Genomic DNA, 15,342 nt, shown 5'->3' with positions numbered 1-15,342 from the left:
CTCTAGCCAAGCAGGTCACCCATCTTACCAAGGCACATAGTCCCTGGACCCAGCTGCTTCTGAGGCCGAAATCCAGCCTACAGGCTGCCAAGGAGCAGGAAGTATTAAAGCTGGATAGAGATCTTAGGAGTTTCCCCTCAATTTTATTACAGAACTCCCAGTGCTTCAGCTCTAAAAGTTCTATACCATACAGTATCGTAGGCGGAATCTTGGCCCTAAACACTTCAAGAAGACAAGCAAAGTGTCTCTTTCCAGTAGCAGAATAAAGGGAATTTAAGGCTCTGCCGTGGGCAAGGGCTTTACGTGAACAGTGCTCTATATGGGGCCTCTCACTCAAGTTAGCTGCAATTATTTTTCCCAAAAAGGTGTAGGTTTTAACAACCTCTAGTTTTTGGCCCCCAATAAACCATCCAAAATTTACAGAACGGCATTTCTTTTTTCCAGCGATACACATAATTTTGCTTTTAGATATGTTAATTTTCATGCAGTGGGTATCAGCAAAAACGTGCAAAGCTTGCAGCCGATTAGCAAGACCTTTAGGGGTTAGATCTAATACGAGAATATCGTCAGCATACATGAGACAAGAAATCGGGGTCCCACCTACCACCGGAGCTATACCCACACATGCTGCTAAATAGGCAGGAAGGTCAGCAGTGTAAAGTGAGAACAATAGAGGTGCCAAGAGACAGCCTTGTTTAAGGCCATTCTGGGAGGGAATCTTAGGTGAAAGTCCCCTCTCGCCCCCCTGGAGAACACTGCACCACGTCTCTGAGTGGAGTGCACGTAATAGCTCCAAAAGATACACTGGTAAATCAAGAGCAGCTAATTTTCTCCACAGCGTTCGACGATCAATTTTATCGAACGCTGTGGAGAAATCAATGAACGCCGCGAACACCACTCCACCTCTTACACGTGTATATTTATCTGTAATCACATGCAGGGTAGTGAGATTGTCCAATGTACCGTGTTCCTTACGGAACCCTGTCTGTTCACATGGAAGAATATTATTCTCCACGACCCAGTCCTCAAGCAAGCCCAAGATACATTTAGCAAAAACCTTTCCGACTGAGTCGAGGAGAGCAATCAGACGATAATTCATGGGACACTCCCTTGATCCTTTCTTGAAAATAGGGATCAATATACTTCCCTTCCATGAGGCTGGAACAGTTTTAGTAACAAAGCAGGATTTAAACACTGGGTGAAGAATCCTACTCCAGAGTAAAGGATCCTGCTTTAAGACTGTCATGGGGAGTTCGTCAGGACCCATTGCCCCCGACAAACGCATATTCTTTATAGCCATTTCTATTGTTTTCACAGATGGGTAGTTTATCAGATCCTCAGAAAGGGATTCAGGAACACTGTCTAAGCCCGTGTCAACATTCCCTTCATACAGCTTTCTAATATAAGCGGACCATACCTCTTCCGAAATGGGTATCGGAAGAGGGCTACTTCTAGTACCACAGCCCCTCCCGACTATGGACCAGAATTCTCTAGTTTTTCCATGAACAACAGCCTCCCGTAAGTTTATCCACAGTGAGTCTTCCTTCTCCTTTTTCAAGCTCCTTCTTAATCTGATTCTCCTTCTTTTTAACCTCGAGATTTCTTTAGCAAGTTCCCCAGATCTTCCTATATATTGCATTCGCACAAGTTTATTTATTTCCTTGTTCAGGGTGCGCAATGCACTAGGGACAAAAGGTTTTTTTCCAACACCACTGACCTTTTTTACATCAAAAGTGATCTTTCTCACCAATTTTTCAAAGTTAGCGATTTCGGAACCACACCAGCTATTTAATGCTGGTATAGTTTTGCATAAAATATCATGTACACCTCTTATTAAAGTACTGTTCCAACGGCACCTACCCGAAGTTCCCTGGAAGGTGACCTCATTACCATCAAGCGACCAAGACTCGGTGGGTGGAGGTTTAAGAGAGAGCTTCATGGAAATTATGCAATGATCACTCAGAGAAGTGAGGGCTATCATTAGATCCTGGACATGAGGAAAAATGTTAAAGTCAGAAATCACATAGTCCAGGATAGAGGAGCTAAAAGGAGACTTATGCGTAAAATTCGCTGGAGTATCAGAAGGAAATCTCCCATTTAAGATGAGTCCCTCAGCCATCGACAGTTCCTCCAAGAGAATCTTTCCTCTTTTATTAGTTATAATTTTATCGGGAAAAATCGATTGTGGAATAAAGAAAGCCTCTTCTTTGGGTATGTTTCTAAATACATTTAAACTGGCGTTCGAGATTTTACAGTTCAAGTCTCCAACTAGAATGACATCAGGAGGAGAGGGAACATTCTTAATCTGTCCAATATATTGAAGTACATGCTTCAATAAAATGTTATAACACTCTTCAGGTGGGACATACACATTAATAATTACAATGCCGGATTTATTAGGAAAATTAGGGAGATTCGATATACTTATAGCTTGAAAGAGATTACTGGGATCAATGTAGTGCGAAAATCTCCAGCTCAGTTTATTAGTTAACATACAAGCTATTCCCCCTTTAGCGTGACCTTTCCTAGAAGGGGCGGCAGGTGCTTCCAACACGAAATATTCCTTCCCTCCATAGATACTACCAGTGCACCATGTTTCTTGGATACAGATCACACTTGCTCCTAACGAGAATAAGTAGTCAAGTTTCTCGGGGCTACTGTGTGTCCCGGCTGCGTTCCAAGAAATTAATTTTAGTTGATTTTTAAAGATGATGGAATAATTTGGAATTATCGGCGCTCTTGGTTGCCAGAACACCATGCAGCCAATTCCACCGGTGATTCTCGTCTCCTGGGGCGGAGTTCTGAACTGGCGGAAGAAGCAGTGCTTTAGAGACGGACCGTTTCCCCTTTGAGACCCAGATTTTTAGATCCTCAAACGGAGAGGGTGCCCTATCCAACTTGTCACCCTGTCTGGTCATCCCGTGGGGAGAGATAAATACATCAGAACTAAAAATAGGCAGAACATCGATACCTCTACATTGAAAACTCTCCATTTGCTGTAGTATCAAATTTACAATGAGTTTAGAATAAAATTTGACTCTGATACTGGTTACACTATCTTCACCTAACAGAGACACTAACTCAATATCCCTTGATTGAATAAGGTGAAGGGATTCCTGATCACTGAGACATTTAAGCAACCAAGATCTATTTAGAGGCAGATTTACATCAAATAATGGAACAAAGTCCAAAACAAAAGTGTCCACATAATTCAATGATTTTTTTACCTGAGGGCAGTGGTGCGGGCCTATGTCTGCACCGACCGTAGGGGCAAAGGAGGGAGCAAAAGGGTTAAGGTCCCCCAGTACAACCGGGGTATTGCTTCCTGTCTCAACCACCTGCGGGGTAATCGGGCCATGACCACCCTTCTGGGACAAGTCTTCTGGAGGCAAAGGTAGAGAATGATCGTTAGTCTCCATACCTAAGTGTTCATGATAAAATTCACTTGCCCTTTTAATAGTCCCCGGGTTTGAATTAGTGGCATTCTCCTCATTGTTAATAGACACGATAGAGTCTTGAAAGATTATCCGCCTTTGTCTTTTCTTCCTATATTTACGTAGAGGTTTCCTTTTTTTCACTTTGTCGTTTCTGTGTTTTCGGCTTTTTTTGCTGATTTCTTGATCGTCCTCTTCTTGTAATTCTAATTTCCCGGTTTTAAAAATCGGGAATAATTCCTGTACTGCTGCACTTGGTACATCAGAGTGAATTTCTTCCTCTATTTCAATATCAGAGTGTTTTACACAATTATTTGCCGCTGAAACAGACGTAGCCGTAAAAGAGTTTTCTTGAACCATAGCTATCGGCTTTATATCGGGCTTCTCCAAAGGTACATTTAAGTTCCCCATTGTTTGGTTGGTATCAGTCACATTCCAGGGAGCACTCCTGGTTTCAGGGACCTTGTGCAACATTGCATTCAAAATTTTAGTGACTGACTCTAAGATGCAGTCCGAGCTGCCCACAAATTTACCCAAGAGACATAATATAGATGAGAGCAAATTTTCAAGGGCAATCAAAGACTCCGATATTGGTTTTTCGCTAGTAGCAACAGGAGGACAGATTCCTGAGAGATGGAAGTCAGGAGACACAGAGACATTTAACAATGCGGACATATCCTGTGCATTTATTGAGGGAGTACTACTATATAACAATAGGCCAGATGGAGTCTCGCCCACAAATGGTTTGGAGGTTTCAGAGAGTTTTGGGCTTCCTGTGTTCACATAACGGCCACAAAGTTCAAGGTCAATAAATGATAGAGAACCATCCCCCCCTGAGCCAACACAAACATTACCAGCCAGTGGCGCCGGAAAATTGGTAGGATGTTTTCCCTCCATAACATGGACAGAGGGCCCATTGGGACAATTATTAGTGACAAGAGCAGGGCTAATCCCTACCGTAGTTTCTGTTTGCAATGGGACTATCAGTGTTGGAGGGGAGACCATATTATCAGCCGTTTGAGATGGACCTGCATGAGAAATGGGTAGAAAACCGTCAATTGCATCCACCGCAGCTTTCTTATCTACGGCTTTTTCCCAAAGGTCAAAGAGCTGGCACTGTCCTTTAAGTGAATAATTAATCACAGATTTATTTCTTAGGGGGTTAGATTTTGTTTTTGCACAGGTCCTTCCCCCCACTAACCTCCCAGAGCGGAGTTTCTTAGTCATCCTTACGAATTTCCAAATGGGTTGACACCACAAAAGAAAGGGGTATGTCCACTAATATAACGATGACAAAAATTAAGTAAATGAGCTTAAGATAGTAAAAACCAAAGGAACACTGAAGTGATGAGAACAATCAGCCCGCAGACAAAGTCCATGGACAACAGAGAGTACACGAAACCCTCGAGGTAGGCACTTCACTATCCGACAGTATACAAGTATTTGTATGAATAGAAATGGAAATAACCGGGCCCAGCCCAGCCTACCTCAGCCACTGAGGGCCACAGAGGGCCCTCCCTTTGCCCGGGCTTAGCCCGGCGTCCCGCACGCGTCCCGCTAAGCGTCAGGGGAGTGTATTTATAGGAGGAGCAAGGGGCGGGAAGAGACTCCAGGTGCGCTCTGGTGATCCTGCGCTGCACCCTGGGTCTCGCAGTCCCAGCCCCTGTTGCAAACAGCCTCACACGCGGTCCAAATGCTGTCTTGCACCCTTGGTTCGGCGGACAGCAGGCAAGGAGACAGAGATCCAAAATCACGCTGTGTCAGAGAAGCTACGAGCGGCACCCGCGGAGCGGGGGCCGCGAGCAGTTAGGGAGGCAGGCAACCAATCAGTGCAGGCAACCAATCAGTGCGGAGCAGGGGTGGGAAGAGACTCCAGGTGCGCTCTGGTGATCCTGCGCTGCACCCTGGGTCTCGCAGTCCCAGCCCCTGTTGCAAACAGCCTCACACGCGGTCCAAATGCTGTCTTGCACCCTTGGTTCGGCAGACAGCAGGCAAGGAGACAGAGATCCAAAATCACGCTGTGTCAGAGAAGCTACGAGCGGCACCTCGTAGCAGGAATATGTTTATGTGACCGCACAGCGTGTGGTTTTATCGCGCTAAATGCTAATTCAATCAATCAATCATAGCATTTGTAAAAAGCACTACATACCGTGAGGGTCTCAAGGCGCTGGGGGGAGGAGGGTGCTGCTACTGCTCGAAGAGCCAGGTCTTGAGGCATCTTCTGAAGGACAGCAGGTCTTGGGTCTGCCGTAGGTGGATGGGGAGGGTGTTCCAGGTCTTGGCGGCGAGTTGGGAGAACGATCTGCCTCCGGAGGTCGCTCTTTGGATGCGGGGGACTGTGGCCAGGGCGAGGTCGGCGGAGCCGAGCTGGCTGGGTGGGGGTGTAGAAGCTGAGTCGGCTGTTGAGGTACGCTGGTCCGGTGTTGTGGAGTGCCTTGTGTGCGTGGGTGAGGAGCTTGAAGGTTGTCCTCTTGTTGACGGGGATCCAGTGCAGGTCTCTAAGGTGGGGTGTGATGTGGCTGCAGCAAGGGATGTTGAGGATCAGGCGTGCAGAGGCGTTCTGGATGCGTTGAAGCTGTTTCAGGAGTTTGGCCAAGGCTCCTGCGTGGAGGGTGTTTCGGTAGCCCAACCTGCTGCTGATGAGGGCCTGGGTGACTGTTTTTCTTGCTTCGTTGGGGATCCACCTGTAGATCTTGCGGAGCATGTGCAGGGTGTTGAAGCAGGAGGAAGAGGCGGTGTTGACCTGCTTAGTTATGGAGAAGGTGGAGTCGAGGATGACCCCTAGGTTGCATGCGTGGTCGGTGGGTGTTGGAGCTGTTCCTAGTGCGGCCGGCCACCAGGAGTCGTTCCAGGCCGAAGGGGTGGGTCCGAGGATGAGGACCTCCGTCTTGTTCAAGTTCAGCTTCATACGGCTGTTCCTCATCAATTTGGCGATGGCCTTCATTCCTTCGTGGAGGTTGGTTTTGGCGGTAAGGGGGTCCTTGGTGAGGGAGAGGATTAGCTGGGTGTCGTCGGCGTAGGAGATGATGTTGAGATTGTGCAGTCGGGCGACGTGGGCAAGAGATGCCATGTAGATGTTGAACAGCGTTGGGCTGAGGGATGATCCCTGGGGTACACCACAGATGATCTCAGTGGCTTCGGAGCGGAAGGGGGGGAGGCGGACGCTCTGTTTTCTGCCGGAAGGAGGTGGTCCAGTCCAGGGCCTTCTCTTGGATCCCGGCGTTGTGGAGGCATGCTCGTAGTGTGCGGTGGCAGACCGTGTCGAAGGCGGCTGACAGGTCCAGGAGGATGAGGGCCGCGGTTTCTCCGTTGTCTAGCATGATCCTGATCTCATTGGTGGTGGCGATGAGGGCAGTCTCGGTGCTGTGGTTGCTGCGGAACCCAGACTGGGATGGATCCAGGATGCTGTTCTCCTCGAGGTAGCGGGTCAGTTGTTTGTTGACGGTCTTCTCGATGACCCTCGCTGAGAACGTGAGCAGAGAGATGGGCCGGAAGTTCTTGAGGTCCTTGGGGCCCGCCCTGGGTTTCTTGAGTAAGGCGTTGATCTCGGCGTGCTTCCAGCTCTCCGGGAAGGTTGCTGTCTCGAAGGAGGTGTTGATGGTTTTTCGGAGATGTGGTGCGATGGCGGTGCTGGCTTTGTTGAAGATGTGGTGTGGGCAGGGGTCTGACGGAGATCCGGAGTGGATGGTGTTCATGATCTTGATGGTGTTGTCATCGTTGATCTTGGTCCAGGAGAGAAGGAGGTTGGTGCGGATGGTGATTGTGGGGACGGGGGTCTCAGTGGTAGTCGTGGCAGTCGTGTTGTTGAAGCTGTTCTGGATGTCGGCGATCTTGCGGTGGAAGAAGGTGGCCAGCGAGTCGCACAGGTCTTGCAAAGGTGGGATGTCGTTGGTGTTGGAGCTGGGGTTGGAGAGTTCCTTCACTATATTGAAGAGCTCTTCGCTGTTGTGTGCGTTGTTGTCTAGGCGGTCTTTGAAGGAGGCCCTTTTGGCTGATCTGATGAGGTGATGGTGTCTGCGGATGGTGTTCTTGTGGGCTGCGTAGCTGTCCGGTGTTCGTTCACGGAGCCAGTTCTTCTCTAGCTTTCAGCAGGTTTGCTTGGAGGCCTGGAGGTCGTCAGTGAACGAGCTGGCTTTCTTGCTGGTGTGACTGTTGGAGGGTTTCTTGAACGGGGTGAGGATGAAAGCACAGTCCTCGATCCGCTCTGTGCGAGGGTGGTGGATAGCTGGTCTTCGGTGACTTTGCTCCAGCAGCGGCGAGGCATCTGTTGGGAGCAGTGGTGCATGGTGGGTTTCTGGAAGGTGAAGTGGATGCAGCGATGGTCGGACAAGTGGAGTTCGGTGGTGTGGTTGAAGGAGAAGCTATCTGACCTTAACGTGTGGTTTCTTTTGCCAAGCAATCTGACCTTTACATGTGATTTCTGCAGCAGCATGCACATGTTTGTCAGTATGTTCTTAGGAAGAATGAGACACCTGGTGTGTCCTCCTGTGTATGTGTTCATACAAGGGTGTAAGAAACCGCAGCACTTAGAAGGAAAGCGGGCCCATATGTGATTGGTTCATCTCGGCTTGTTTCCGTAGCAGATTAAGATTATGGTGACCTATTTTGTGACCTATTTCGTATGATGGCTCATCTGCACTAACCACAGATGTTCTGTCAAGTTTCCTGAAACTGAAATGAAATGTGACCTGCATGTGACCTGTAAATTTCTTCTTAACCCGCTGCCTTTCCTCACAAATCTATTTCTTTATGGGTCTGTCACTGATTACATAGGTTTGATGCTATATCTACCCCACTCCACTCCAATCTCCACTGCACTACACTACAATCTACCCCACTTCACTCCACTCAATTCTATCCCACACCACTCTAACCAACCTACCCCACTCCAATCAACCACAATCTACAATAATCCACTCTACCCCTCTCCATTTCTAACTACATCACTCCAATCCAATCTATCCCACTTCACTCTACCCCAATCTACCACTCTCCACTCTACTCTACCCAATCAATCTACCCCACTCAACATCACTCCACTCTACCACACTGTACTCCAATCAAACCCATTGCACTTAAAGCTACCCATTCCACTCTAATCTATCCCACTCCATCCAAATCCACCCACTCTACACCACTCCAATCTACCTCACTCAACTCAACCACTATCTACCCCACTCCACTCCACTTCACTCCAATCCAGCCCCCTTCACTTCACTCCACTCTACACCAACCCACCCCACTGCACTCTTCTGTAATCTACCCCATTCCACTATAATCTACCCACTCCACTCTACCCCATCTACCCCAATCTACAAAACTCCTATCTACCCCACTCCAATATAACCCAATCCATTCCAATCTACCACACTCCATTCCAGTCCACCCGACTATATTCCAGTCTATCCCATACCACACCAATCTACCCCAGTCTATTCCATTCCACTCTACCCCACTCGACCCAGTCTACCCCAATCATCCACTCTACTCCAATCTACCCCACTTCACTCCACTCTAGCTAATCTACCCTACTCCACTCCAACCTATCAGAATTCACTGTGATCTATCCCAATCTCCCCCACTCCACTCCATTCCAATCTACCCCGCTGGATTGCAATCTACCCCACTCCGCTCACTCATCACACTCCACTTGAATCTATCCCAATCTGCTCCAATCTACCCCACTGAGCTCCAATTCCCTCCACTCTACCCCAATCAAACCCACTCCACACAATCTACCCAACTCCACCCCCCACTCCTCTGCAATCTACCCAACTCCACTCCAATCTACCACATGCCATTCCAGTTACCTCAATCCACTCCAGTCTCCACTCCACTACAATCCATTGCATTCCACTACAATCTAACACAATCTATCCCCACTCCACTACAATCTACCTACCTCCACTCTACCCCAATCTACCCCACTCCACCACTGTCTTTCCCACTCAACTCTTATCTACCCCCACTCCAATCCACCCAATGTACCCCACTTCACTCCACTCTAATCTATCCCACTCCACTCAACACCAATCAACCACACTCCACTCTACTGTGGTCTACCCCCACCCCTTCACTTCAATCTACCCCATTTCAATCTATCACACTCCAATTTACCACACTCCACTCAAATCCACCCACTATAGTCTAACAGACTCCACACCAATCCACCCAACTCCAATCTACCCATCTCCAATGCCCCATCTCAATCTATCCCACTCAAATCTACCCCAATGTACTCCCCTCCAATCTGCTCCACTCCAGTCTAGCCCAGTCTAGCCCAATCTATCCCAATCTACCCCACTCTACCCCACTCCACACCGATCCAATCTACCCCACTCCATACCAATCTATCCCATTCCCCTCTATCCCACTCCACACTCCCCCACTCCAATGTGTACCCTTCCACTGCAATCTACCACACTCCATTCCAACCTACCCCCAAACTACCCTACTCCAATCTATCGCAGTCCAATGTACCCCAACCCACCCACTCCAATCTACCCCACTCCACTCTACCCTAGTATATTCCAATCTATCTCACCTACTGCACTTGTATCTCGCACTCCACTCCAGACTACTCAATCTATCCCACTCTACTGTTCCCACTCCACCCAGTCTACCCCAATCCACCCCAACATACCCATTTTCAATCGATCCCAATCGAATCTACCATGCCAATCTACCCCAAGCCCGACTCCAATCTACTCCAATCCAATCTACCCCACCCCACTCAAATTTACCACATTCCACTTCACTCTACCCCAATCTACCCCACTTCACTCCACTCTACCTCATCTACCCTACTCCACTCCAATCTATCAGAATCCAGTGTGATCTATCTCAATCTCCCCCACTCAACTCCATTCCAATTTACTCCAATCCACTCACTCTAACCCAATAACCACCACTGTACTCCAAACTACCCGACTGTACCCCAATCTACCCTTCTCCACTCTACTCAATCTACCACACTCCACTCGAATTTATCCCACTCTGCTCCAATCTACAACACTCAGCTCCAATCCACTCAAATCTAACCCAAGCTAAGCCACTACACCCCAATCTACCCCAAACCACTCCTCTCCCCTCCAATCTACCCCATGTCCACCCTAATTTACCCCAGTCCAATCTACTGCCCTCCATTCCGGTTATCCCAATCCACTGCAATATCCACTCCACTACAATCCATCCCTCTACACTCTACGACAATTTACTACACTTTACCCTACACCAGTCTACCTTAAACTTTCCCACTCTAGTCTAGCACAATCTACCCCATTCCAATCACCCCACTCCAATCTATCCAACTGCCTTACAATCTCCACTTCACTCCAATCTATCCATCCCCACTCCAATCTACCCCATTGAGCTCCAATCCACTCCAATCTATTCGAATCAAACCCACAACACCCCAATCTACCCACTCCATTCCACTGCAGTCTACCCAACTCCACTCCAATCTACCCCACTCCACCCCAAACTACCACCAGTCCAATCTATTACACTCCATTCCAATTACCCCAATCCACACCAATCTCCACTCTACTACAATCCATCCCACTCCAATACACGCCACTACAATCTACTACACTTAACCCTCCTTCGTCTTTCCCACTCCAGTCTAACAGAATCTACCACACTCTGCTCCCCTCCACTCCAATCTACCCAACACCACTCCAATCTCCACTCTACTCCAATCTATCCATCTCCACTCCAATCTACTGAACTTCACCCCACTCTACTCCAGTTTACTTGACTCCAATCTACCCTGCTTCACTCCGACACTATCTACCCCAATACACTCCAATGAAACAAACCAAACTTACCTTGCCACGCCGACACTGTCAGGGGCATCCAGGACAACAAGCCGCCACCGCCGAGAGTCACTCTGCCTCCAAGCTTCGCGCCGCCGCTCCGGGAACCACAACACCCGGCAGGCCTCGCGGCGGCGCGCACTTGACACGGAGGGAGATCGCCGCAGGCGCCATAAAGCTGCCGAGACCCCCGCGTCGCGGGACGCGAGCGGGACGCCCGGGGCTACGCCCGGGCAAAGGGCGGGCCCTCTACGGCCCTCATCGGCAGGAGGCGACAGGGACAGGGCCAGAAACTCTGTTGGACGCCCGTGGTATATACCATTGCTCAAGTAAGACTTTGGGTTCTGTTCCTTCTTCTTTTAAAACCGCAAGGGTTCTTCCCATCCTAAAGAAACCCGGATTAGATTTTTCTCTCCCCTCTAATTTGCGGCCTATTTCCCTTCTCCCCTACTTGGGAAAGATCCTCGAAAGCTATGTCACTTCTTGCCTGTCCTCTTACGTCAAGGAGAACCACCTCCTGGCCTCCCACCAGGCAGGCTTTCGACCAGGACACTCTACGGAGACAGTTATCATCGCTGTCCTGGACCAACTCAAGGGGAAAGCGGACACCAATCTTCCCCAAGCCCTGGTTCTCCTCGACCTGTCCGCTGCGTTTGACACGGTCGATCATGCCCCTCTTCTCGACCGTGTCAGCGCAGCGGGCATTTGTGGCGTAGCCTTTTCTTGGCTGGCGTCCTTCCTTTCGGGCAGGTCTCAAGCGGTTCACCTCTCGGGCTTTTCTGCTCCCCCCCGCTCAGTCACCTGTGGGGTCCCGCAAGGCTCTTCCCTTTCCCCTCTTCTTTTTAACCTTTATATTCATCCTCTCATTATTTCCCTTCGCGAGCTGGGGGTCTCTGTGTATAATTACGCGGATGACCTCCAGCTCGTCTTTGATCTTTCTTCTCCCTCGATCTCTCTTCCTAAATTCTGCTCCACTCTAGTCTTTATTTCTGATTGGATGTGCACCAATCATTTAAAGCTCAATCCCGATAAAACAGAGCTTGTCCTCACGGGTGGTCCCTCCAACCCTTGGTCCCCGATCCACTGGCCCCCCTCCTTCGGCTCCCCCCTTCTCCGGTCCCCTCTGTTCGGACCTTGGGCATCAAGGTCAGCCATGACCTTACCATGCACGCCCAAGTCAGTTCCGTTGTATCCTCTTGTTTTTTGTCCCTTCGTCTCATCCGGAAGATTTCCCGGTATTTTTCAGCGGACGCCCTTAAATCCATAGTCCTGGCCCTTATCACCTCTCGCCTTGACTATGGGAATGGTCTGTATGTAGGCATTCCTGCTTATGAAACCCGACGCCTACAGGCCATTCAAAACCAGGCTGCCCGTCTCATCCTCCGCCTCCCCAAATCATCTCATATCACGCCTGCACTTAAGTCCCTCCATTGGCTCCCCGTGCACCTCAGATCATTTTTTAAATTGGCCTGTCTGACTTTTCGGGCCTACACTGACTCAGCCCCCTTCTTCATTAGTTCTTTGATTACTCCTTACACCCCCACCCGCACTCTTCGTTCCTCTTCTCTCTCCCTCCTACATGTCCCCCGCTTTCGTAAATCCAGAACGGGGGGCACCCGCTTTTCGGTTCTGGCCCCTCGGTTTTGGAACACCCTCCCTCTCTCTATCCGTTCTATTCCCACCTATGCTCACTTTCGCAAAGCTTTGAAAACATTTCTTTTCTCCCAGGCATTCCCCTGTTAGCTCCTTTGGTTTCCTCAGTTGAGTCTAGTTTGGTCTCAGCGCCAGGAAGCCGCTTGGCCGCAGTGCGCTTTATTAAATTTCTTTTTCATTTCATTTCATTTAAGATACAGTTGTACTCATTTTTGTTATCTACTATTGATTGTGGACATAGTCTTCTGTCTTCAGTGGTAGGATGCCGAAAAAAGGTGCTGTTTCTACTGCAAACACGATGGAAAATTATATGGTTCACACCGTGAAAAAAATAAATATACAGAGGAGAGAATCTTTGGGGTTGAGTCAATCACCAGACTTAAGACTTTTGAGCCCTACCATACCTCCCCCCACAGATGATATTACATCCTTGGAAATTGATCTTGAAGCTCATTCTATCTCTTCCGCTAATCAGGATAACGGCAACTGTACTGAAAATATTGTGCCAAGCCCTGAGTTACTTATTGTGGACCCTGTAAACCATATAGACAGTGACTTTCAAGTGGAGATACAGGCTTGTCTTTCAGATGAGGACCAGTCCATATCTGATCAGGATCTCCAGTCAGAACACTCTAGGGCAAAAACCCAGCCAAAACGGGGAGGGTTAAGATCGGGGGCAAGGAAGAAGAGGGCAAATACTCCAAAGGTCAACTTAAAGGATCATGGGGAGGGAAGGGCAACGTTTAACGTTGATGATGATTTGTTTGTTAAAATTGCTGAATTAATTGAAAGTAAAATTAAAGCCATTGTTAAACCCCTAATTGCTAAAATAGACAAATTACAAACTGAGGTTAAAAAGCTAGGTGGCCAGCAGAACAAGCTAGTGGAGGGTGTTGAAAATGTTACCACTCTGGTCGTTAACATGGGCAATAATCATGGAGAGCATGTTGTTCATGAGGGTGATGCTACAGATGAATTATCCTCTAATAACCCCCCAATGCAGTTACTGGTTTTAAAAGCTAATGAAACAGTTGGCATAGGGGATGCTCCCATAACAGTTGAAATTCCCCCAGTTCAGCCTCAGTTAACGGACCCTTTACAATTTATAGTGGAAGCTTCACCTGTTGTCCTAGTACTAGCTAATGTTCCCCCTCTAGAAGCTGGTATAGTAGAAATACCTACCACCTTATCTAATAAGGCTTTGCAATGGCTTACAAATAACACAAGGTTAGCCCCGGGGGGGGGCTCAGCAATTGGCTCAGGAGATTAAGAATGCAAAAAGGGTTTCCTGGTTAGGAAACCGCCCCAAAAAATTTAAAGGGGATTGTGTGGCAGTAAGTTTTTCACATATAGGCGTGTTGCCAAACATCCTCACTAACCTACTCCCGCCCCAACGCAGGCAGGGTACTGTTGTTCCTCTAACCTTAACATTTTTTTATGGAGAACAACAGAATGTCACCTACCCTAGGACTCCAGCTTTTGGGTGGGATAATAACTGGGATACAAACAATAGATGGGGTCGAGAACAACATCGAAATACTTTAAACCACCCAGCTCTTCCCATTTACCAAAATCCTTTTGCACAACCCCTTTTGTTGTCCAATCGATATGCACCTCTATCCTCTTTGGGTCAAAATGATTGACTTCTGCCTGAACACATAAGTTGCGATGAGAACTATGCATCAGTATTTAGTATACTTACTTGGAATATTGCGGGAATTAAGGCCAAAGTAGGCAATGTGGCATTGACAGATTTTATGGATAAGTTCGACATTATCGCATTGCAGGAAACATGGGACACAAACAATAGCTTTTCTTTAGATGGCTATAGCCATTTCTGTATACCTGCAGTGTCTAGCACTGCAGGAAGAGCCAAGGGAGGATTGTTAAGCCTCTTTAAATTGGATATTAAAGGAAGCTTAAAGAAATGTGATTCGGGTTCCGAGCAATGTTTAATTGTTGAACTTTCCTCAATAGAATTCCCCAACATTTTATTTATAAACTTTTATAATTCCAATGCATCTGACGGTACTCTATATAGTCTAGATAGATTGGATCTTTTTTTGTCAGTCTATAGTGAAAATGTTAATTCTTTTGAAATTGTGTTTTTGGGTGATTTTAATATACACCCGTGTTCACTAATGTGTGTTTGCGATGATGCAGAATCCCCCCCAAACTGTTTGCCTATTCATCTTGAACATAATAAACAGGGGGAATGTTTAGAGAACTTTTTAGCTAGATGGAACCTATATGTGTCTGGGTGCGGGGAGGGGGGGGATAGGGCCCCTACATTTAAGGGAACAGACAATGGCTCTATCATTGATTACATTTTTATTTCAGCATGCTTTTTAGCTAAGGTTTTAATGTATAAAACTGTGGTTTCCGTTTTCAGCGATCATAACCCTGTCTCCTTGGATCTATTGCCTTCAGATCTTATA

This window comes from Lissotriton helveticus, chromosome 6, assembly GCF_964261635.1.
Source record: "Lissotriton helveticus chromosome 6, aLisHel1.1, whole genome shotgun sequence".
In the NCBI taxonomy this organism is placed as follows: domain Eukaryota; kingdom Metazoa; phylum Chordata; class Amphibia; order Caudata; family Salamandridae; genus Lissotriton; species Lissotriton helveticus.
The sequence above is the reverse complement of the archived record's forward strand: the minus strand, read 5'-3'. Positions refer to the sequence as shown.